Genomic DNA, 22,114 nt, shown 5'->3' with positions numbered 1-22,114 from the left:
AGTCACTTCATTCTCTGTGCCTCAGTTACCTCATCTGTAAAATGGGGATTGAGACTGTGAGCCCAATGTGGGACAGGGACTGTGTCCAACTCAATTTCCTGGTATTTACCCCAGCACTAAGAACAGTGCCTGGAACAAAGTGCTTAATAAATACCATGATTATTATTATTGAAGCAGCCTGGTGTAGTGGATAGACCATGGCCCTGGGAATCAGAAGGTCATGGGTTCTAATCTCGGCTCTGCCACTTGTCTGCTGTGTGGCTTTGGGCAAGTGACCTCACTTCTCTGTGCCTCAGTTATCTCATTTGTAAAATGGGGATTGAGACTCTGAGCCCCAAGTGGGACAGGGACTGTGTCCCACCTGATTTGCTTGTATCCACCCCAGTGCTTAGTACAGTGTCTGGCACATAGTAAGTGCTTAACAAATACCATCATCATTATTATTACTGCACATGGGCTCACAGTCTAAGGGAGAACAGGTATTTAATCTCCATTCTGCAGATGAGGAAATTGAGGTACAGGGAAATTAAGTGGCCCGCCCAACTCACACAACAAGCAAATAATAGACCCCCAAATCCTCTAACTTCCAGGCCTCTATTTTTTCTACTAGACCACTAGGTAAATTTGAGAGGTGTCCACAAGGGCCAGTGTGCTAAAGTACAAAGCCCTCAATCAATCAATCAACCAATTAATTATATTGATTGAGTGTTTATGGTATACAAAGCACTGTACTAAGGATTTCATTCATTCTTCATTCAATCATATTTACAGAGCCCTTACTGTGTGCAGAGCACTGTACTAAGAGCTTGGAAAGTACAATTCAGCAACAAATATAGACGATCCCTACCCAACAACAGGCTCACAGTCTAGAAGGGGGGAGACAGATATCAAAACAAATAAACAGGTATCAAAACAAATAAATTGGGACTAGGATCAAGTCCATTATAACTAAGCTTTCCAAGTTGGTTCCAGTAACTTTATTCATTGTGTCACAATCACTAATCATCCTTGCATTGCATCTTGCTAGTCTTATAAATTTGTCAGATTTGGGAACCATTGTGACAAACCTGTTCATACCTTCATAAATTGTTTCTTTCTCTTCATTCTCCTACCTGTCTCTGGGATCAATCAACCAATCAAATTAAACACCTACTCTGTGTGCAGAGCCTGTGTTGAGGTACTTAGGAGAACACATGGAATTAGCAGACCTGATCCCTACCCTTAAGGAACTTGCAATCTAGGGAAGGATACACTAAAGCTAAGAGGAAGAGGAAAAAGTGACTCTACGTATGTCTGTGCTTCAGTAATAAGTATGTAAGATATGTGCCTTAGTGCTTGGAAAGTTATGAGCATGGAAGTGTATAAATAGTGCAGAAGTGCTGAAATAATAGTTGAGAGGATATTATTAAAATAATAATTAGGAATTAATGGGGCAGGCCTCCTGGAGAAGATGCTATCTCAGAAGAGTTTTGAAGATGCAGAGGTTTATGCTCTGCTGAATATAAAGGGGAAAGAAGTTTCTAGGCAGGAGAATGACACGAACAAAAAGTCAGAGGTGAGAGAGATGAGAAGGAGGCCCTGTAAATAGGTTGGCTTGAGATGAATGAATAAAGGAAACATGGGTGCAGTGAAGCAGAGAGTGGATCAGTAGGAGGGAGAGGGAAAGCTGATTGAGTGCATGAAAGCCAATGACCAGGAGTTTCTGTGGAGAAAATCCATTTTTTACTGCTCTCCCTAACTCCTCTGATGTGGTATTAGGGCAGGGAAGTTAAGCATTAGAGGACAGAAGTGGGAGATGATAGGATTAGAAAGGGAAAAGAAGGGATTTGGACACCTTCTCCCATTAAAAATCTTCTCATCCTTTCCCTTTCTCATCACTACCCAGTCTCCTAACCCGCCTTCAGAAAAATCTAAGTATGTGGCACGGAAGCTTGAAAACGTGAGCAAGATGTCACGTTCTGCCTTTTGTTTCCCTTTTTCTCCCTTCTGCTTACACCCCAGTTTGAATCCACCCCTTTCTCCACCCCACCCCGCCTTCCATGAGTTTTTCAGCCTCTTCCCTTGCTTTCTCTGCCTCTTCCCAAAGAGCATATTTGACTCGTTTGAACTAACATAAAATAATTATCACATCATGGAATGACTCGGCTCTGAGACAATGGAAACAGTCATCAGGCTATAAGAATAAAGTAACAATTGCACATAAACTGGCTAGGTAAGGCATACCAAGTGCTGATAGAGCAGACCTAACGGCCTAGTGGAAATAGCACAGGCCTGGGAATCAGAAGACCTGGGTTTTAATCCTGCTTCATCTCTTATCTGCTGAATAACCTCGGGCATACACTTAACATCTCTTTGCCTCAGTTATTTCATCTGTTAAATGGGGATTAAGACTGTGAACCCTATTTGGGGCAGGGACTGTGCTCAAAAAATCGATCAATCAATGGAATTTATTGAGCATTTCTTGCATGCAGAGTGCACTGTATTAAGAGCACAAAACTACAGAGTTGGCAGACACTTTCCTTGCACAGGAGTTTACAGCCAAAGAGACCCAAACAAGAACCAGGATTCACTAATGAACCTCTTAGGGAAACAATGTAAATAAAAAAGAGCCTAACTCTGTTTGGTTAAGCAATCATCTAAGAAATCCCAAACTGAAGGAGAACTAAGTAACTGATTTCTGTTCATCCTTTAATCACAGAGTGTAAATATCCTTTGAAACCATTCAAGAGGCATAATAAACCATTCAAGAGGTATAATAAGCCATTCAAGAGGCTTAAAGAGGTTCCATTTTATTTTGGTTGCATTGTGGTTCCTGCTCACTGAAAGGAAATGTTTTTTTCCCCCTCACCCTACTAGTATGTTAAAGGGGAAACTGTGTTTTCCCTACCTCTCCAATGTTTTCAGATAATTTCCAAACTATCTTATATCTAGCCCAGAGCTTAATACAGTGTTTGTTACATAGTAAGCATTTTTTTAAATGTCATTAAAAAAGTCAAGCTGGATGAAGAAAAGCTTGCAGAAATAGATGCTGGATTCACTTTCTTTTACAGAAGTCTTCCCTCTTTAGAATGATGCCACGAAGGGGTGGATTTGCAATCAGAAAGTTGGTCCCTCCAAACCTGCCCAGGTGACCAGGTGATGATACTCTGCCTACTCTTAAAACTAGAACATTTTCCCATCATTCTAAGCCCTTATGCACAAACAATGAGGAACTAGGATGAAGAACACCACATTTTCTTAAGAGTTTTAGATAAAGATTGCACAAGTACAAAAATTGGGTGCAGGAATTATAAGGTGTTATCTTAATCTTGGAAAAAGTCATTTTGCAGCAAACAATTGGGAAACTTAACAGTAAAGGCCTATTTTTGCTTAATTAATGAATCAAGAACCATTTGGGGGTCAAAAATATCAAAAAGTGCCTGCCAAACAAAAGAAGATAATCCTAGCTCTATCCACAATCACAGAGTGACTGTTCATTGACTAAAACAAAGTGTAACAAAAGGATCTCAAGGATATACAAATCGTCGCAGCTATATAGCTGGATCAGATCTATTCATTTCAAAACACAAGCTGTCTGTGTAACCATTACATTCCAAATCAAGACAGCTCAATTCAATCCATGGATGACGAAAGATTCTGTCTGGTGCCCAGCAGGAATACTTTCATAGACTTGTCTGAACAGGAAACCTGACCCACAATCCCCCAAATAACGTCTAGTATGCATTAATTACTGTCCAACAGGCAGCCAAGGGCAATCATTATTAAGAATGGTCCAATGCAAATGATTCAGAGATTAAAAAACTACTTGCAACAAAATAAGTGAGAGGCAGCACGGCCTAGTGGAAAGAACATGGGCCTGAGAACCCAGAGGACCTGGGTTCTAATCCTGCTCCACCACTTTGCTGCGTGACCTTGAGCAAGTCACTTAACTTCTCTGTGCCTCAGTTGCCTCATCTGTAAAATGGGGATTAAGACTGTGAGCCCCATGTGGGATAGGGACTGTGTCCAACCTGATTATCTTGTCAGTCAGTCAGTCAATCATATTTATTGAGTGCTTACTCTGAGCAGAGCACTGTACTAAGCACTTGGGAGAATGCAGTACAAAAATGAACAGACACATTCCCTGCCCACAACGCGCTTACAGGCATTGTGCCTGGCACATGGAAAGCACTTAACAAATACCTTTAAAAAAAGAAAAACGAAACAAATATCTCAAATCTGAGGCTTACAGAAAACTGTATTACATCAAGCTGGCTAACATTGCCCAATTGGGGTGGGGTAACACAGCAGAAGAAATCCATGGCTCTACAGACAGACAAGATCAAGAGCTTCTGTACATCACTAAAGACATTTTACATGTCTGTATATGCCATTAGAATTCTTGTAAAGAGTGAAAATATCTCCAGACTCAATCCAGACAAGGAGGAAATATTGATACCCAACTCAGTATGTTCCTCAGTAACCTACAACTGTTGATAATGAAGTCCTCCAAACTGTAGAAAACCTTCAGGACTCTATGATATGATTTAAATCAATTATTGGGGAAGTCACCATAGCAGTCGGGGTCATAAAAAAGGGCAAGGCACCTGGATTTGATGGCATGTTAACTTCTACAGGCATGGAAGGGTCACCAATCAATCAGTGGTATTTAGTGAGCGCTTACTCTGTGCCGAGCCATCTATAAAGAGCTTGGGAAAGTACACACTTGGTAGATGCAATCGCTGCCCACAAGGAGCTTACAGTCCACAGAGGGAGACAGACAATGAAATAGACTACGGACACTCTGCTTGAATACTCGCAGTAGTTCTTCCTCAACCTACAAAACTCTGAGGAGAAGCCACAGGATCTCAAAGTTGCCTCCATCAACACCATCCTCAAAGGGAAAAATGAAAGATCATATTGCAACAATGATCAAGGAATCTCACTACTCTCTCTTGCTGGCCCAATTCTAGACAGAATACTCTTGGATCAACTACTAAAGCTAAAATTAAAACTACTAAAGTGAAACAAAACTATTTGTTTTGTTTTGTAGTCTGTCTCCCCCTTCTAGTCTGTGAGCCCAATGTTGGGTAGGGACTGTCACTATATATTGCCAACTTGTACTTTCCAAGCGCTTAGTACGGTGCTCTGCACACAGTAAATGCTCGATAAATACGATTGAATGAATGGATGAATGAATATTAAAGACTATCAACTTAGCTGGATGATAAGCTGCTGGATGCTGGAATGATAAAGTGGTTTCATATTGCAGCAGGGTACAGAACACATGACATTAAAAACAACTCAGAAACAGGAAATGTGCAGGGAGAAAGAAGACAGGGTTTTCAGAGATCTTACAATCAAATTTGACAACATCATCATCATCATCGTCAATCGTATTTATTGAGTGCTTACTGTGTGCAGAGCACTGTACTAAGTGCTTGGGAAGTACAAGTTGGCAACATATAGAGACAGTCCCTACCCAACAGTGGGCTCACAGTCTAAAAGAGGGAGACAGAGAACAAAACCAAACATACTAACAAAATAAAATAAATAGAATAGATATGTACAAGTAAAATAGAGTAACAAATATGTGCAAACATATGTACATGTATGCAGAATATACATATATACAGGCACACTATTGTTCTACAAGTGAAAACTGACATGGGCTATGCTGGGAAATGTTCTTTCCATACAGACCATCCCATCTGGGAAGAAAGACCAGCTGGGATGGAAGAGCCAAAATTAGCTGCCCCCCTAAAATTGACATCCTATTCCCAGCCAAATGGTCTAAGCCTGAATAGTCCACTCTGTCAGGGAGAAGACCCTGAGCGGAGAATGGAACGGGAGAGTAAAAAAGATTCAATAGCCTTCCAGGGACTGACAGTGTAGAGGAGCGACATGTGACATTTGGAAGGATTCTGAAGTAGGAAGCAAATTTCTGGCCCAGATTTCTGACACGATGTAATTCCCCTGGACCTGCAAGACAATGAAGGGAAGTTATTATTCTCTTTCCCTTAAATGGGACGTTCATTTGATGTCACTGTTAATACAACATGGGCAAAGAAAATCAAAGCAGCTTGCTGCCCGCCTTCCCGCATTGTGTGCTGGAGCATATATCACTATGGCAGTCTTTCCGAGATGGATTGGATTTCCTTATATTCAATTATTTATGAGGTGTATATGTAGAATCGTGCTCTGCTGAAACCAACAATACCAGCCATATTTACTGTCAGAGATGAATTTGTTTTGTGTGAATATTTCTATATGGACCTTTAAATTTGATATTCATATTTGTACTTGAGCACTGCAATTTTTATTTACAGTGCACATGGAATATGTATGCATTCACAAATAAATTCATAATAATGAAATGACATTTTTGCAAGAGCACAATAGGGAAGAGGACCTGCTCAGAACAATGATAACACGTTATCTACACTTGAAACATTGCTAATCTCCCAGAATCAATTAAAACCATAAAACATTTAAGCCACTTTAATTTTATATAAAGAATTTTAAAAAAACATTTTTCATATTTCATTAACAGAAGCAAAATAATTTTTCAGAAGCAATTGTTTAAACTCTTCTAATTCACCATCCTCTTTTTACCCATTAGTTTCAACTGTACTTTCCAAACACTTAGTACAGTGCTATGCACACAGTTAACACTCAATAAATGCAGTTTAATGAATGAATAAATGCTTATATTCTATACCTGTCAGAGTGCTACAAATGATCACAGTTGTGTCAGCAGAATTTCCCCAAGGAATACAAAAGTTGTCTGCTTTAATTTTCTTCCTAAATCTGAAAAGTAATTAGATTAAATAGTGGTAAATATAATTCAGATTTTACTGTTCACATATCTCCCAACTCAAACGATCAAACGTTTTCCTTTACCTAGAAAGTAGAAAGAGATGAATACTACACTTTATGACTGAATAATGTATCTCATTTCTCATCATCTGGATACTTCTAACAAAGCTGCAGAGAGCAGAATAGATAAAAGTTACAGTAGTGCTCTATCAACCATACAGGCTTCTCCGAAAGTTACTAAAGTGTATCATCCTAAATGATAATAGCACTGGAAAATCCAACCTGGTGAAGATAAATTGAACTCCTGAGCATGCTTCTCCTCATTAAGGAGGAGACCTCTGGAGGTATAGAAAACCAGTCAAAATGTGAAAGTTAGACTTTACCCCTGAAATCTGAAAGCATCACTCTACAAGCAAAGCCACGAGAAAAAGAAAACAACTGATCAGATGGCATTTCAGAAAACAAATGTAAATACCAAGGAAACTGCAACGATATTTATAGAGCATTTACTGTGCTCAGAGTACTGTGCCAAGTGCTTGTGAGAGATTAAATAACAATAATAATAAATAATAATAACATTTGTTAAGCGCTTAATATGTGCAAAGCACTGTTCCAAGTGCTGGGGAAGATATAAGGTGATCAGCTTGTCCCACTGGGGGCTCACAGTCTTAATCCCCATTTTGCAGATGAGGTCACTGAGGCACAGAGAAGTTAAGTGACTTGCCCAAAGTCAAACAGCTGACAACTGGCAGAGCTGGGATTTGAACCCATGACCTCTGGCTCCCAAGCCCCTGCTCTTTCCATTGAGCCATGCTGCTTAAAAAAACAAGAGGGTTCACAGTAGGAGGGAGAACAGTTATTGAATACTCACTTTTCTGATGGGGAAACTGAGGCATTGACTTGTCCCAGTCACACAACAGGCAAATAGAGGAGCCAGGACTAAACCCCAGGACCTCTGCTTCCCAGACCCATGACATCTACTAGGACACATTGCTTAGCTATTTTAAAATGAATGATAGCAAGACAAACACACTTTATATAGATTTGGCCGCTTGTGATAGATACCGTGTGACAACAGATTTATGATTTGCCTGTATTTCTTTCGGAAGCTGGAAACTGTGGACTGTTACTGTTATTTCTGTGGCTTCTGGGACTTATTTTTAGAAGATAACGAGGAAATAATTCCTCTTAGGCAGGAGAGTGTGGAGGAAAGGGCAGGGAGATGGGGAGGAGCAGGTCAGTAGAAGTGAGGGAGAGGGCCAAAGGAGAGAGGAATGGGAAAAGGAGAAGGAAAGGTGGGATAAGGAGGGCAGACAGAAAAGTCACTGCCTCTATGGCAGGAGATGTCTGCTGGACAGAATGTACTTTTAGAGAAGAAGCATTGGCCTGGTGGAAAGTTCAAGGGCCAGGGAATCAGAGATCTTGTGTTCTAATTCCAGCTCTGCCATTTGCCCTGCTGTGTGACCTTGGGCAAGTCACTGAACTTCTCTGTCCCTCAGTTCCCTCATCTGCAAAATGGGGACTTAATGTTTGTTCTCCCTCCTATTTGGACTGTGAACATACAGAGATGGTCCCTACCCAACAGCGGGCTCACGGTCTAGAAGGGGGAGACAGACAGCAAAACAAAACATATTAACAAAATAAAATGAATAGAATAATAAATATGTACAAGTAAAATAAATAGAGTAATAAATCTGTACAAACATATATATAGGTGCTGTGGAGAGGGGAAGGAGTTGGAGGGGGGATGTGGGGAGAGGAAGGAGGGGGCTCAGTCTGGGAAGGCCTCCTGGAGGAGGTGAGCTCTCAGTAGGGCTTTGCTGTGAGCCCACTGTTGGGTAGGGACCGTCTCTATATGTTGTTCTTCCCAAGCGCTTAGTACAGTGCTCTGCACACAGTAAGCGCTCAATAAATACGATTGAATGAATGAATGAATAATGAATGAAGGGAGGAAGAGAGCTAGCTTGGCGGATGTGCGGAGGGAGGGCAGGGGGAGGACGTGGGCTGGGGGTCGACGGCAGGACAGGTGAGAACGAGGCACAGGGAGGAGGTTAGCAGCAGAAAAATATGGAATGCTTCACAAATTAGTACAGTGCTCTGCATACAGTAAGCGCTCAATAAATACGATTGAATGAATGAATGACCTGGTTACCTTGCATTTACCCCAGTGCTTAATACAGTTCATGGTATGTGGTAAGTGCTTAACTAATGCTATTATTATTATTATCATTATTACTATGGTTGTTTCTATTATGGGGCCTTGAAGGTGGGGAAAGATGGGGTTTGGCAGATTTAAGAGGGGAAGGAAGTCCACGCAAGGGGAAAGGTGGAGAGTTCAGCCAGAAACACAGTCCTGGTCACACCAGAAAACTCTTATTTTGACACATCCCCTACAAGCACTATTACCAGCAGGGTGACAGCATTGTGGTAGTAATAATAATGATAATAATAATAATAATAATAATGGTATTTGTTAAGCACTTACTATGTGCAAAGCACTGTTCTACGAGCTGGGGAGGTTACAAGGTGATCAGGTTGTCCCACGGGGGGCTCACAGTTTTAATCCCCATTTTACAGATGAGGTAACTGAGGCACAGAGAAGTTATTTGTCCCAAGTCACACAGCTAACAGTTGGCAGAGCTGGGATTTGAACCCATGACCTCTGACTCCAAAGCCCGTGCTCTTTCCACTGAGCCACGCCGCTTCTCCAGTAGTAGTGATAGTGGAAGCAGTAGCTATTGCCACTGAAGCAAAACAGTAGAATAATAATAATGATGACAACTGGTAAGTGTTTACTATCTACCAAGCATTGTAGGAAACGCTGGGGTAGATACAAAATGGGGTTGAACGCAGCCCCTGTCCTACATGGAGCTCACAATCTAAGCAGAAGGGAGAAAAGGTATTGCATCCCCGTTTTCCAGATGGGAAACTGGAGCAGGGAGAAGTTAAGTGACTTGTCCAAGGTCACACAGCAAGCAAGTGACGGAGCAGGAGTTAGAACCCAGGTCCTCTGATTCCCAGATCTGTTATCTTTCCACACTGCTTCTCAAGAGTAGCAAGAGGAAGCTGCTTTCCTCAATCAATCAATCATATTTATTGAGCGCTTACTGTGTGCAGAACACTGTACTAAGCGCTTGGGAAGTACAAGTGGGCAACACATAGAGATGGTCCCTACCCAACAGTGGGCTCACAGTCGAGAAGGGGGAGACAGTCTCCCTGCAGTCATTGGAGAACAAATCAGTTGAGTGATATTTCAGTGGGCAACTAGGAGGGGAAGGAGAGTTCAATATTGCCAACATGCCTGGAATATTGAAATATTTTGGGTTACTTATAATATTTACTACTATGATATTTACTATGAGAAGCAGCGAGGTCTAGTGGATTGAACACGGGCGTGGGAATCAGAAGGACCTGTGTTCTAATCCCAGCTCTGCCACTTGTCTGCAGTGTGTCCTTGGGTAAGTCACTTAACTTATCTGTGCCTTAGTTAACTCATCTGCAAACTGGGGATTAAAACTACAAGCCCAGCATGCGATGGGGAATGTAACCAACCCAATTACCTTGTATCTTCTCCAGGGCTTGTTACAGTGCTTGCCCCTTAAAAAGTGTTTAATAATTACCATCATTGTTATTATTACATGCCAAAAACTGTGCTAACCCCTGGGGTAGATACAGATGAAGTAGACTCACAGCTTTAAGATCCATTCTTTTGAATAATCATTTGGCACTATTACCAGTGGGGTGAAAGCATCATGGTAGTAATAATAATAATGATGGTATTTGTTAAGCGCTTACTATGTGCAAAGCACTGTTCTAAGCACTGGGGAGGTTACAATATGCTAGGTACTTATTATGTGCCAAGTGTTTGGGGGAGATACTACACAATCAGCTCAGACACACACCTGTCCCACATGAGGCACACTCCTTAGTTGGGGTAAACAAATGAAAAATAAAAGACAACAGTGGATTTTAAGCAACATCAAGCAACGGAGTAAACAAACCGAGGTGACGATGCTGAAATGGGCCTAGTGTGGAAGACGCGCAGGACTGGGAATAGGAGACCTGGGCTCTAATCCTACCTGTTGTATGACCCTGGGCAAGTCCCTTGACTTCTCGATACCTCCATTTCCTCATCAGAAAAATGGGGATTGAATGACCATCTCTCCTTAATCTGTGAGCTCACTTGGGTCAGGGACTGTTTCTGAGTTAATTGTATTGTCTCCCTCTCAGCTCTTGGCACATAATAAGTTTTTAACAAATAGTTATATCATACAAAACAACAAATTATCATTCAAAAGAACAGATCTTGAAGCTGTGAGTCTACTGTATTTATTTCTACTCCAGGGGTTAGCACAGCTTTTGGAATGTAAATGTGACCTTATCCGTGACCAGGTCACAGTGAAAAAGACTCAAGGTGCAGGGATTACTTTAATTTCTATAAAAATCAATCTGAATCCCAATGCTCTAGGTAAACAGTCCCTAGTTGCAAACCATGGTAGTCTGGCCAGGATTCTTCAAAAGGTTGGAAAGAGAAACTGGTAGAGACTGGTCTGGGAATAATGGCACACTGAAAATGTTAATAATAATAATAACGGCATTTGTAAAGCACTTACGTGCGAAGCACTGTTCTAAGTGAGGGGTAGATACAAGTTCATCAGGTTGTCCCACGTGGGACTCACAGTCTCAATCCCCATTTTACAAATGAGGCAATTGAGGCACAGAAAAATGAAGTGACTTGCCCAAAATCTCACAGCTGATAAGTGGCAGAGCAGGGATTAGAACCCATGACCTCTGACTCCCAAGCCTGTGCTTTTTCCACTAAAGGAATCTCCAAGTCACATGTAACTCAGTCCCTATCCACCTTCTATAATACACTGTGCAGAGATATTTAAACATGTCCAAGACTGAGCTCCTTATCTTCCCTCCCAAACCCTGTCCTCTCCCTGACTTTCCCATCACTGTGGACGGCACTACCATCTTTCCCGTCTCAGCAGCCCACAACCTCAGTGTCATCCTTGACGTCTATCTCTCATTCACCCCACATATCCAATCCATCACCAAAACCTGCCGGTCTCATCTTCACATCGCCAAGATCCACCCTTTCCTCTCCATCCAAACCACTACCACATTAATATGGTCACTCATCATTTCCCAACCGGATTACTGCATCAGCATCCTTTCTGATCTCCCAACCTGCTATCTCTCCCCGTTTCAGTCTGTACTTTGCTGTCCGGATTATCTTTCTACAGAAATGCTCTGGGCATGTCACCTCCCCACCCCTCAAAAATCTCCAGTGGTTGCCTATCAACCTCCGTATCAAGCAAAAACACCTCACTATTGGCTTCAAAGCTCTCCATCACGTTGCCCCCTCCTACCTCACCTCCCTTCTCTCCTTTTTCAGCCCAGCCCACACCCTCCGCTCCTCTGGAGCTAACCTTCTCACTGTGCCTTGTTCTCGCCTGTCCCGCCATCGACCTCTGGCCAACGTCCCACCTCTGGCCTGGAATGTCCTCCCTCCTCAAATCTGCCAAACTAGCTCTCTTCCCCCCTTCAAAGCCTTACTGAAAGCGTACCTCCTCCAGGAAGCCTTCCCAGACTGAGTCCCCCTTTTCCTCTGTTCCCTCTCCCCTCCCCATTGCTCCGACTCGCTCCCTTTGCTCTACCCCCGTCCCTGCCCCACAGCACTTGTGCATGTATTATTATGTATTTATAATTATAATTCCATTTATTTTTATTAATGATGTATCTGTACCTATAATTCTATTTATTTATAATGATGCCACTGTTGCCTGTTTACTTATTTTGATTTTATTCTCCACATAATAAGCGTTCAATAAATACCATTAACAATGGTATTCCACTGAGCAGCAGTGTGACTCAGTGGAAAGAGCTCAGGCTTTGGAGTCAGAGGTCATGAGTTCAAATCCTGGCTCTGCCAATTGTCAGCTATGTGACTTTGGGCAAGTCACTTAACTTCTCTGGGCCTCAGTTACCTCATCTGTTAAATGGGGATTAAGACTGTGAGCCCCCGTGGGACATCCTGATCGCCTCGTAATCTCCCCAGCACTTAGAACAGTGCTTTGCACATAGTAAGTGCTTAATAAATGCCATTATTATTATTATTATTACTGCCCAAGCACTTAGTACAGTTCTCTGCATACTGTAAGCACTGAATAAATAGGATTGATCTGGATAATATTCATTCATTCAATCCTATTTATTGAGCACTTACTGTGTGCAAAGCACCGTACTAAGTGCTTGGGAGAGTACAGTAGAACAATAAACAGGCACATTCCCTGCCCACAGTGAGACTGTAGGCAGTGACAGAGCAAATTTACTTTATAAAGTAAATAAATTATTCATTTTTTCCTTACTTCTGTTGTTAACAGTTACATCTATATTTTTCTCCTGTTCCCAAAGTGTATATGCAATTAATGTCTGTCTGCTTGCCCCATTAAATTATAAGTTCTTAGTATATTTTCTTGGACAGTGCTCTGTGGGCAAATGAACACTCAATGAACACTGTTGGCCTGCTGATTGAATTTACATGAGTTTCTAATGGAGTGTACAATGAGATACTTGCCTGATGAGGAAAATCGGTGTCTGATTCAATATTTTTCATATCTCCAGTTTTTTGTTATTATTTCCTGTTATTAAAAACAAAAAAGCCTGGATTATCTATGGAGAGAAATTATTTCTAAACATTAAAACTAAAACCCTAACCAGTAGAAAATCAACCTTGCTTTAACTAAAAAAAAAAAAATGGAACAGGTTATTCAAACTTAGATGCAATTTTCTGGGCCAAACTACACCAATATGTTCATGTAAACTCCCTTTAATTGAATCCTCTTAAACTTGAACGAGTTGTGATTCTAAGGTTCAAAAAGAGTTTTATGCATTAAATGTAACCTTATCCCTGACCAGATCACGGTAAAAAAAGGCTCACTGCACAGTGATGACTTCAATTTCTATAAAACATCAATCGCAAGAAGGTGTTCCAAGTTGAAGACTTAGTTTTATCCAAATAACCAAAGGTATTAGCTCATCACTGGAGGGGCCATGGTGGGTTGGAAACTCAATCACTGACATCATTCAAGTGCAGCAGGAATAGTTCAGTTCACATATGTTCTGTTTTAAAATGGAACATCCATAACAGTTCAGTGGAGCTCAAAATTACAGCTGAGAAGTGATCAGCCAACCTCACTTTACCCCAGACCAACCCTCCCAGCAAAGAAGAAATAGACTGAAAAATTAGAGATTTTTTTTTAGCATAGTCAAGTTCCCTCACCTTCTGTTATAGGCAGTCCTAGAATTACATATACCAATTTAATTAAACGGAGGAGTAGTAAACATGATATTGTCTACTGAGGCCATCACATATCTCTTAGGTCTCTCTGAGTAACTAGTTATGGTTAAAGAATATTTGAAGCTTATTAATTGATGCGCAAGTAATTTAATGGGTAACCTGACCATATGTTTTGGGCTAGATGGGATATCAGACTTCCCCCAGTAATTGTAGAAAAAAACTCAAATGTCCCAGAAGTCGGGCTCTACTAGCTGTTAAACCTATCTTTCATTGCCTCTTGATTAAGAATCCATGTAACAACGAGCAAACCCATTTTACTTCTTAAAAATACTTATTCCCCAGCTGCGCCTAGTCTTCAGAATCCAACTCCATCATAAAACAAGCTCAAGTTTCCCTCAGGCTGAAAAGCTACACATCTATTGTTTTGAACTCTCCCAAGGGTTTAGTAAAGCACTTTGTACACATTAAGCATTCAATAATGCTGATCGACTGTCTGATCCATTGATCTTACCATCCTTCCCCAGTTTCTACCCCTCTTCTCTGCTTCCATTCCTGTTCAAATTCCTTGAAGTAAGCGCTCAATAAATACGATTGAATGAATGAATGAATGAAAGGCTGCTCTGGAGCTGACCCCAGTGATCTGGACAGTAGACTGAAGAAGAGAGAAACTAAAGTCAGGGAGGTCAGCATGGACACTGATGTGGTATTAAAGGCTGGATATGACAAGTACTTGGATCGGCCTAGTAGTAGTTTGAATGGTGAAAAAGGGCTGGATTCTAGAGATGGTGTGATTGTACTCTCCCAGGTGCTTAGTAGAGTGCTTTTCACACAGTAAGAGCTCAGTAAATATGACTGAATGAAAGTAGAACTGATAGGATTTGGCAAATGACTGAATATGCATGTTAAAGGAGAGAGCTGAGTCAAGGATAATGCCAAGGTTGTCGGACAGGGAGGATGACGATGTTGTCATCAGTAATGGGGAAGTTGAGGGGAGCAGAGGGTTTGGGTGGGAAGTCGAAGAGCTCTATTTTGAACGTGTTAAGCTTGAGGTGTCGGTGGACAAGTAGAGACGTTCTGGAGGTAAGAGGAAATGTGAGATTGCAGAGGAGAGAGGCCAGGGCTGGAGAGATAGACTTGGGAATTATCTGCATAGAGAAGGCAGTTAAATCTGTGGAGTGAATGAATTTAGCAAGCAAGTGAGTATAAATGGAACCTGTTCTGAGCAGCAGCAGCTTGGGAGAGAGACAAGAGTGGAGTCTCATGTTTACTGCATGGAAGGTGGTAATGGTAAACCACTCTGTATTTTTACCAAGAAAACTATAGATATGCTACCAGAATGATGGCAAGATGGAGTGGGGGGCGTTCTGGGAGAGATGTATCTGTGGTGTCGCTATGGGTAGGAGACAACTCTACAGCATAAGACAGGACAAGACTATAAATGGAGAATAGAAGGGGAGACAGAACTGAGCCTTGAGGGACCCCCGCCCCCCAACTCAGTTCACTTCCATAGTGACTGGCAGTTGGCACCAACCAGGAAAAGGGTGGTTACATACACATCCCTACAAACCCAGGTTTTCAGCAATTGTCTGTCTAATTCAAAGGCTCTCTACACAAGAACATATGTAAAACCAAACACGTCCAAATTGACCCCTCTTTTGTTCATTATAAACGTTCTCTTGTGATTTGGTTTCATTTGAATTTTTAAACTAATAGGAAGATATCAGATTCATTCATTTGAGTAATGCATCTACTAGATATCAATTTCTCCATCTCTGTTGCTCTCCAGTCTAGTACTTTTACAGAATGTACTTAATTTGCACTGAATTCATCTATGATAATCACACTGTAACGGGCTGAAAGCGTTCAAATTGCTTCTGTGATATCACTGCAAAATAATTTAGGGGAATATTAATTCTGAATATCAGTACAGAAGAACAAGAGGACTAAGACCAACTCCAGCCTAAGATCCCAAGAATCTACCTCACCAAGTCCAAATACACACATATAGTGTAATGTGATTAGAAAGAGAAAGGGTTTGGGAGTTAGAGGATGTGGGTTCTAATCCCGACTCTTCCACTTGTCTTCTGGGTGACCTTGGGCAAGTTAATTGACTTAACATAACAGAGAAGTCAATAACTCCTCTGTGCCTCAGTTATCTCATCTATAAAATGGGGATTTAAAATGTGAAACCCATGTGGTACAACCTGATTACCCTGTATCTACCCCAGTGCTTCGAACGGTGCTTGGCACATAGTAAGCACTTAAATACCATAATCGTTGTTATTATTCCAGTGTCTACTCTTCAGGATGAATCAAGTACCATTATGATTATATACTATCATGGTACTATAGCATGACTGTACTGATTCAACAAGGAGTTTACTAATCAAACCGTTGCAAGTAAGAGTCAAGAGTTGTCTTGGAGAATAGTTTAAGTTACAGGATTTTTTTGATATTTGTTAAGTTCTTACTATGTGTCAAACACTCTCTAAAGTGCTGGAGTATGTATACATTAATTATATTGGATACAGTCCCTGTCCTTCTGTAAGAACTGAATAAAATTCAGTGCAGTAGTAAGAAGACACCCTTTTTAAATGAATCCTTGCTTGTAGCCACCCAGTGCTTAGTAAAGTACCTGGCACATGCTAAGTGCTTTAACGAATGCCATTATTATTATTAATAATACTTCTTCAATAAATTAATCAGTCAATCATATTTACTGAGCGCTTACCATGTGCAGAGCACTGTACTAGGTACTTGGGAAAGTACAATATAACAGAGTTTGTAGACAGGTTCCCTACTCAAAACAGACTTACAGTTTAGAGAACTTCCTTACACAGAAATAATAATAATAGTATCTGTTAAGCACTTATTATGTACAATAATAATAACTGCGGTATTTGTTGAGCGCTTACTCTGCGTCAAGCACTGTTTTAGGCCATGGTGAAGATACAAGATAATCAGGTCAGACACAGTTACTGTCCCAAATAAGGCTTAGAGTCTCAATAGGAAGGGGAACAGGTATTCAATCCCCATTTTACAGGTAACTGAGGCACAGGGAATTTAAGTGATCTGTTCAAGATCACACAGCAGTCATGTGTCAGAGCTGGGATTAGAATAACAATTAACCCATGTCTTCTTACTCCCAGGTCTATGGTCTTTCCAATATGCCACGCTGCTTCTCTCAAGAAGTGTGTGTATTGCTTGTGGGGTTGGAGGGGCGCAGTGAGGGGGGGGGTCTAACTGTTCTTTGTTTTCGAAAAAAGCAGGAAAGCAGCGTGGTTATAGCAAGGGTCTTGGAGCCAGAGGACTTGGGTTCTAAACCTGGTTCCACCCTTTGACTGTTGTGTAACCTTGGGCAACTCACTTAATTTCCTTGTACCTCAGTTATCTCAACTGGAAAGTGGAGAGTCAATACCTGTTTTCCATCCTACTTAGACTGTGAGCCCCACATGGGACAGGAACCACACCCAGCCTGATTGACTAGTATCTACTCCAGCACTTGGAACAGTACTTGACATATGTCAGTGCTTAACAAACATCTTAAAAAGTAAACAAAAAAAAAAACAGAAACTGTGTAAATATAGTTCATTGCTGCATTACTGAGTTGTTGTTGAGTCCTTGTCCGAGCCATAGCAAAGCCATAGATGCATCTCTCCCAGACCCCACTTCCATCTGCAATTGTTCTGGTAGTGTATCCATAGAATTTTCTTGGTGAAAATATGGAAGTTGTTTACCATCGCTCCTTCTGCACGGTAACCAAGTCTCTACCCTCGACTGTCTCCCATGTCACTGCTGCCCAGCGCAGGGGAGTTTTGATGTGCAGTAGATTGTCTTCCACTCACTAGCCACTGCCCAAGCTAGGAATGGAATGGATATGCCTCTGCTTGACTCTACCTCCTGTAGCTGAGACTGGTAGAGTACTGGAAACCCTCCAGGTGTGACCTTGAGAGGGAATTAATGAGTTAGCACTATGTTTCTGGCATTTTGCCATGGTGATCTTCATGAGCCCTAGGCTCACGGAGAGTATACCCTCTCATAACTGTGATCTTTCAGGCCTGACAGAACTGGGTGATCTCTCCACAGTGCCCAGGTACGGCATGCTCTTTGAGACTGTTTTTCTAAATCAAATTTTCTGTCCTAATGCCTTCTAAGTGCCCCCTTTCATTTTACTATACAACAGCAATAGTAGTAGTAATCGTAGCTGTAGTAGAAATAATATTTATTAAGCAGGTATCATGTTCAGAGAACTATATTAAGAGCTGGAAAACAGATGAAATTGTATGTGAACTCTTTCTCTCAAGATGCTCAAAATCTCTGAATATAAGCAGTGACGGCGGGGAAGACACTGAAGACAGATACATCAGGAGCAGTGAAACAATAAGACAATAAAATGGCATAAAAGACAAGGACAAATCCACAGTACATAAACTGAAAACTAAATTCAGTAGGGGCTGTGGCTAGAGAAGCGGAATTTCTGGTGATTCACAGCGATGGCTCCTGCAGCCACTGGCCTGCCTGAGGTTTTACAAGCAGGTGCTGGGAGAGCTATTCTCATTCCCGAAGTGGCGATGGAAAGAAGGATGGGATGGGGATCTCTTCGAAGGAGCAGAGGGGAGCCGTTACCGGCCCTGGGTGATGGGGATTAACGGGAACTCGCTCAACCAAAGCAGGGGAGACCAAGAAAGTACAGGGAGAAGAGGCTGCTGATGCCAGATGTTTCGTTTGGTTCTGGAGGAGAAGAGTAGAGTTGGCATTGCAGCAGAGAAGCAGCATGGCTTAATGGAAAATGCATGGGCTTGGGAATCAGAGGACACGGGTTCTAAACCCGGCTCCGCTGCTTGTCTGCTGTGTGACCTTGGGCAAGCCTCTTCACTTCTCTGTGCCCCAGTTCCCTCATCTGTAAAATGGGGATTAAGACTGTGAGCCCTATATGGGACAACTGATTACCCAGTGCTTAGAACAGTACTTGGCACTTAGTAAGCACTTAACAAATACCATCATTATTATTTCTAGACTGTGAGCCCGTTGTTGGGTAGGGACTGTCTCTATATGTTGCTAACTGGTACTTCCCAAGCGCTTAGTACAGTGCTCTGCACACAGTAAGTGTTCAATAAATACGATTGAATGAATGAATCATTATTATTTTGTGCAGCCAGGCATGAACAGAGCAAATCTCTGGGAGACAGGGCAAGATGTGATGGAAAGGAAGTTGGAACAGCTGCTCAGACGTCCCTGTAGATGGTAAAACCATTATGAGCAGGGAATGTGTCTACTTGTCACCCCTATCATCACTCTCCCAGAATCTGAAACGTGCACGATCTGCCTCTCCTCACCACTATGACTCTTGGCTGCTAGCAGGAGAAGCAGCATAGCATAGTGGAAAGAGCACCGACCCAGGAGTGAGAAGGTGGTGGGTTCTAATCCACCTCCACCACTTGTCTTCTTTGTGATCCTGGGCAAGTCACTTTACTTCTCTGGTTCTCGGTTACCTCATCTATAAAACGGGGATTGAAACTGCAAGTCCCACATGGGACAGGGACATTGTCCAACTGGATTTGCTTGCATCCACCCCAGCACTTAATACAGTGCCTGGAACATAGGAAGTGCTTAACGAATACCATTAGTATCATTATTATTAGTATTATCATCATCCACAGACCTCCTTGGGCCACTAGTGCAATGCCTCCCTGTCTTCTCATCAATCCCCTGAGCCTCTCATCCTTCCATCTACCTCACACCACCAAATCTGAAACTGACAGTCTATATCTTCTGCTCTCACTTCAGCATTGCCATCCATCTGTAAAATTCTTGCAAACACGCCTGCCACTGCGGCTGTGCCTGTCGTCCAAAATGCTGAAATTGCTCGGGTCCATAAAGCTCGAAGAAATATTTCGTTATCCATAAATACTGAGTGACAGCTGGCTTCAGCCTCTCTGCTCCAGAACTCTCAGCCACAGTGGCAGTGGGAACAGCTGGGTGAATTTATTGGCGTTTGGCAACCCTACTGCTCCTATGCAGCAAAGCTCTTTCCACCACTTGAAATTGCCCCTAGTCTGCTGTAATTCAGCTCTCTCTTTGGCTTACCAAAACTATCTTCCCTCCTTCACTGACTTCCACTTTCCCTTAAAGATCCCGGCACCCCAAATGTCCCCTCTCAAATCGTGGATGACCTAACTACTTTTTCAGCAAATCACATTGATTAATTGATTGAACATCACCATTTCTTCTCTACCCTCTCCAATTCCTTTACACCATCACACCCTTTTTCTCCTTCTTCCCAGCTGCTTGAAAGGAGATCTTTTCCCATCTTTTTTCCCCAAAATCTATGCCTCTTACATATTCCCTGGACCACATTTCTGTTTGCTCTAATCCTCCTTTCCTGCTTCACTATCATCTTCAACCACTCATTCTCTTTAGGCTCTCTCTCTTCTCGGTTTTCAGATGAAGTTCAGGGATCTCTGTATATATGTATATATGTTTGTACATATTTATTACTTTATTTATTTATTTTACTTGTACATATCTATTCTATTTATTTTATTTTGTTAGTATGTTTGGTTTTGTCCTCTGTCTCCCCCTTTTAGACTGTGAGCCCACTGTTGGGTAGGGACTACTGTCTCTATATGTTGCCAACTTGTACTTCCCAAGAGCTTACTCTTGTACTTCCCAACTTGTACTTCCCAAGTGCTCTGCACACAGTAAGTGCTCAATAAATATGATTGATTGATTGATTTATCTCTTATGCTAATAAAGTTTTCTCTCTATCTCCTAATCTTCATGTTCCCTTTTTTGTCCAAACTTCTCTAACATGATTTCTATACTGGCTGTTTTCAATCAATTGTATTTATTGAGCACTTACTTTCTTCAGAGCACTGTACTAAGTGCTTGGGAAAGTACAATGTAACAATATAACAAAGTTGGTAACATATTCCCTACCCACAATGGCCTCATAGTCTAGAGGGGAGACAGACAATAATAAAATTAAATCTTGAATATATACATAAATGATGGGGGACTGAGGAAGAGTTGAATGAAGGGGGCAAATTTGGGTGCCACAAAAGGGTGTGGGAGAAGAAGAAATGAGAGTTTAGTCTGGGAAGACTTTTTTATGGTATTTGTTATTAATAATAATAATAATGGCATTTATTAAGTGCTTACTATGTGCAAAGCACTGTTTTAAGTCCTGGTGAGGTTACAAGGTGATCAGGTTGTCCCAAGTGGGGCTCACAGTCTTAATCCCCATTTTACAGATGAGGGAACTGAGGCACAGAGAAGTGAAGTGACTTGCCCGAAGTCACACAGCTGACAAGTGGCGGAGCTGGGATTTGAACACATGACCTCTGACTCCAAAGCCCGGGCTCTTTCCACTGAGCCACGTTGCTTCTCTGCTAAGTGCTTCATATGTGACAGGCACTATACTAAGCACTGGGGTAGATACAAGCTAATCAGGTTGGACACATTCCCTGTTCCACATTGGGCTCCCAGTCTTAATCCCCTTTATATAGATTAGGTAAACTGAGGACCAGAGCAGTTAAGTGATTTGCTCCAGGTCACATGTCAGACAAGTAATGGAGCCAGGATTAGAACCCAGGTTATTTTGACTTCTAAGCCTGTGCTCTATCCATTAGGGCACACTGCTCACCTTCAATAAGGCTTTAAAGGTGGGAAGAGTAATTGTTTTCTGATTTACTTTCACTACCTCTCCACTAACTTTTTTCCTGACCCACTAAGATCAAGTTTTCATCCTTTTCAATAATAATAATGAGGATATTTGTTAAGCGCTTACTATGTGCAAAGCACTGTTCTAAGCGCTGGATAATAATAATGATGGTCCAGTGAGGCCCTACTCTCCCAAGTCCCAAGAAAGTCTATCAACTGTAATATTGTAACTGAGCCCCCTTTATCCTCTCCTCCTCCCCATCCCCCCCACCCTACCTCCTTCCCCTCCCCACAGCACTTGTATATATATATATTAATACAAGTTAATACATAATACAATACAAATTA

The 22,114-nt window shown here is 41.7% G+C and overlaps 1 non-coding gene across 1 annotated transcript; it reads right to left on the bottom strand.

Moving 5' to 3' along the window:
• Positions 1 to 17,922: 17,922 nt before the first annotated feature.
• Positions 17,923 to 18,060, bottom strand: LOC119932687. Its single transcript, XR_005452428.1, has one exon. It is a non-coding gene; the product is annotated as a small nucleolar RNA SNORA7 (small nucleolar RNA).
• Positions 18,061 to 22,114: the final 4,054 nt, after the last annotated feature.

The sequence above is a fragment of the Tachyglossus aculeatus genome, chromosome 9 (genome assembly GCF_015852505.1).
Source record: "Tachyglossus aculeatus isolate mTacAcu1 chromosome 9, mTacAcu1.pri, whole genome shotgun sequence".
Lineage (NCBI taxonomy): Eukaryota > Metazoa > Chordata > Mammalia > Monotremata > Tachyglossidae > Tachyglossus > Tachyglossus aculeatus.
Note: the sequence above shows the minus strand (reverse complement) of the source record. Positions and strands in the feature narration are given on the sequence as shown.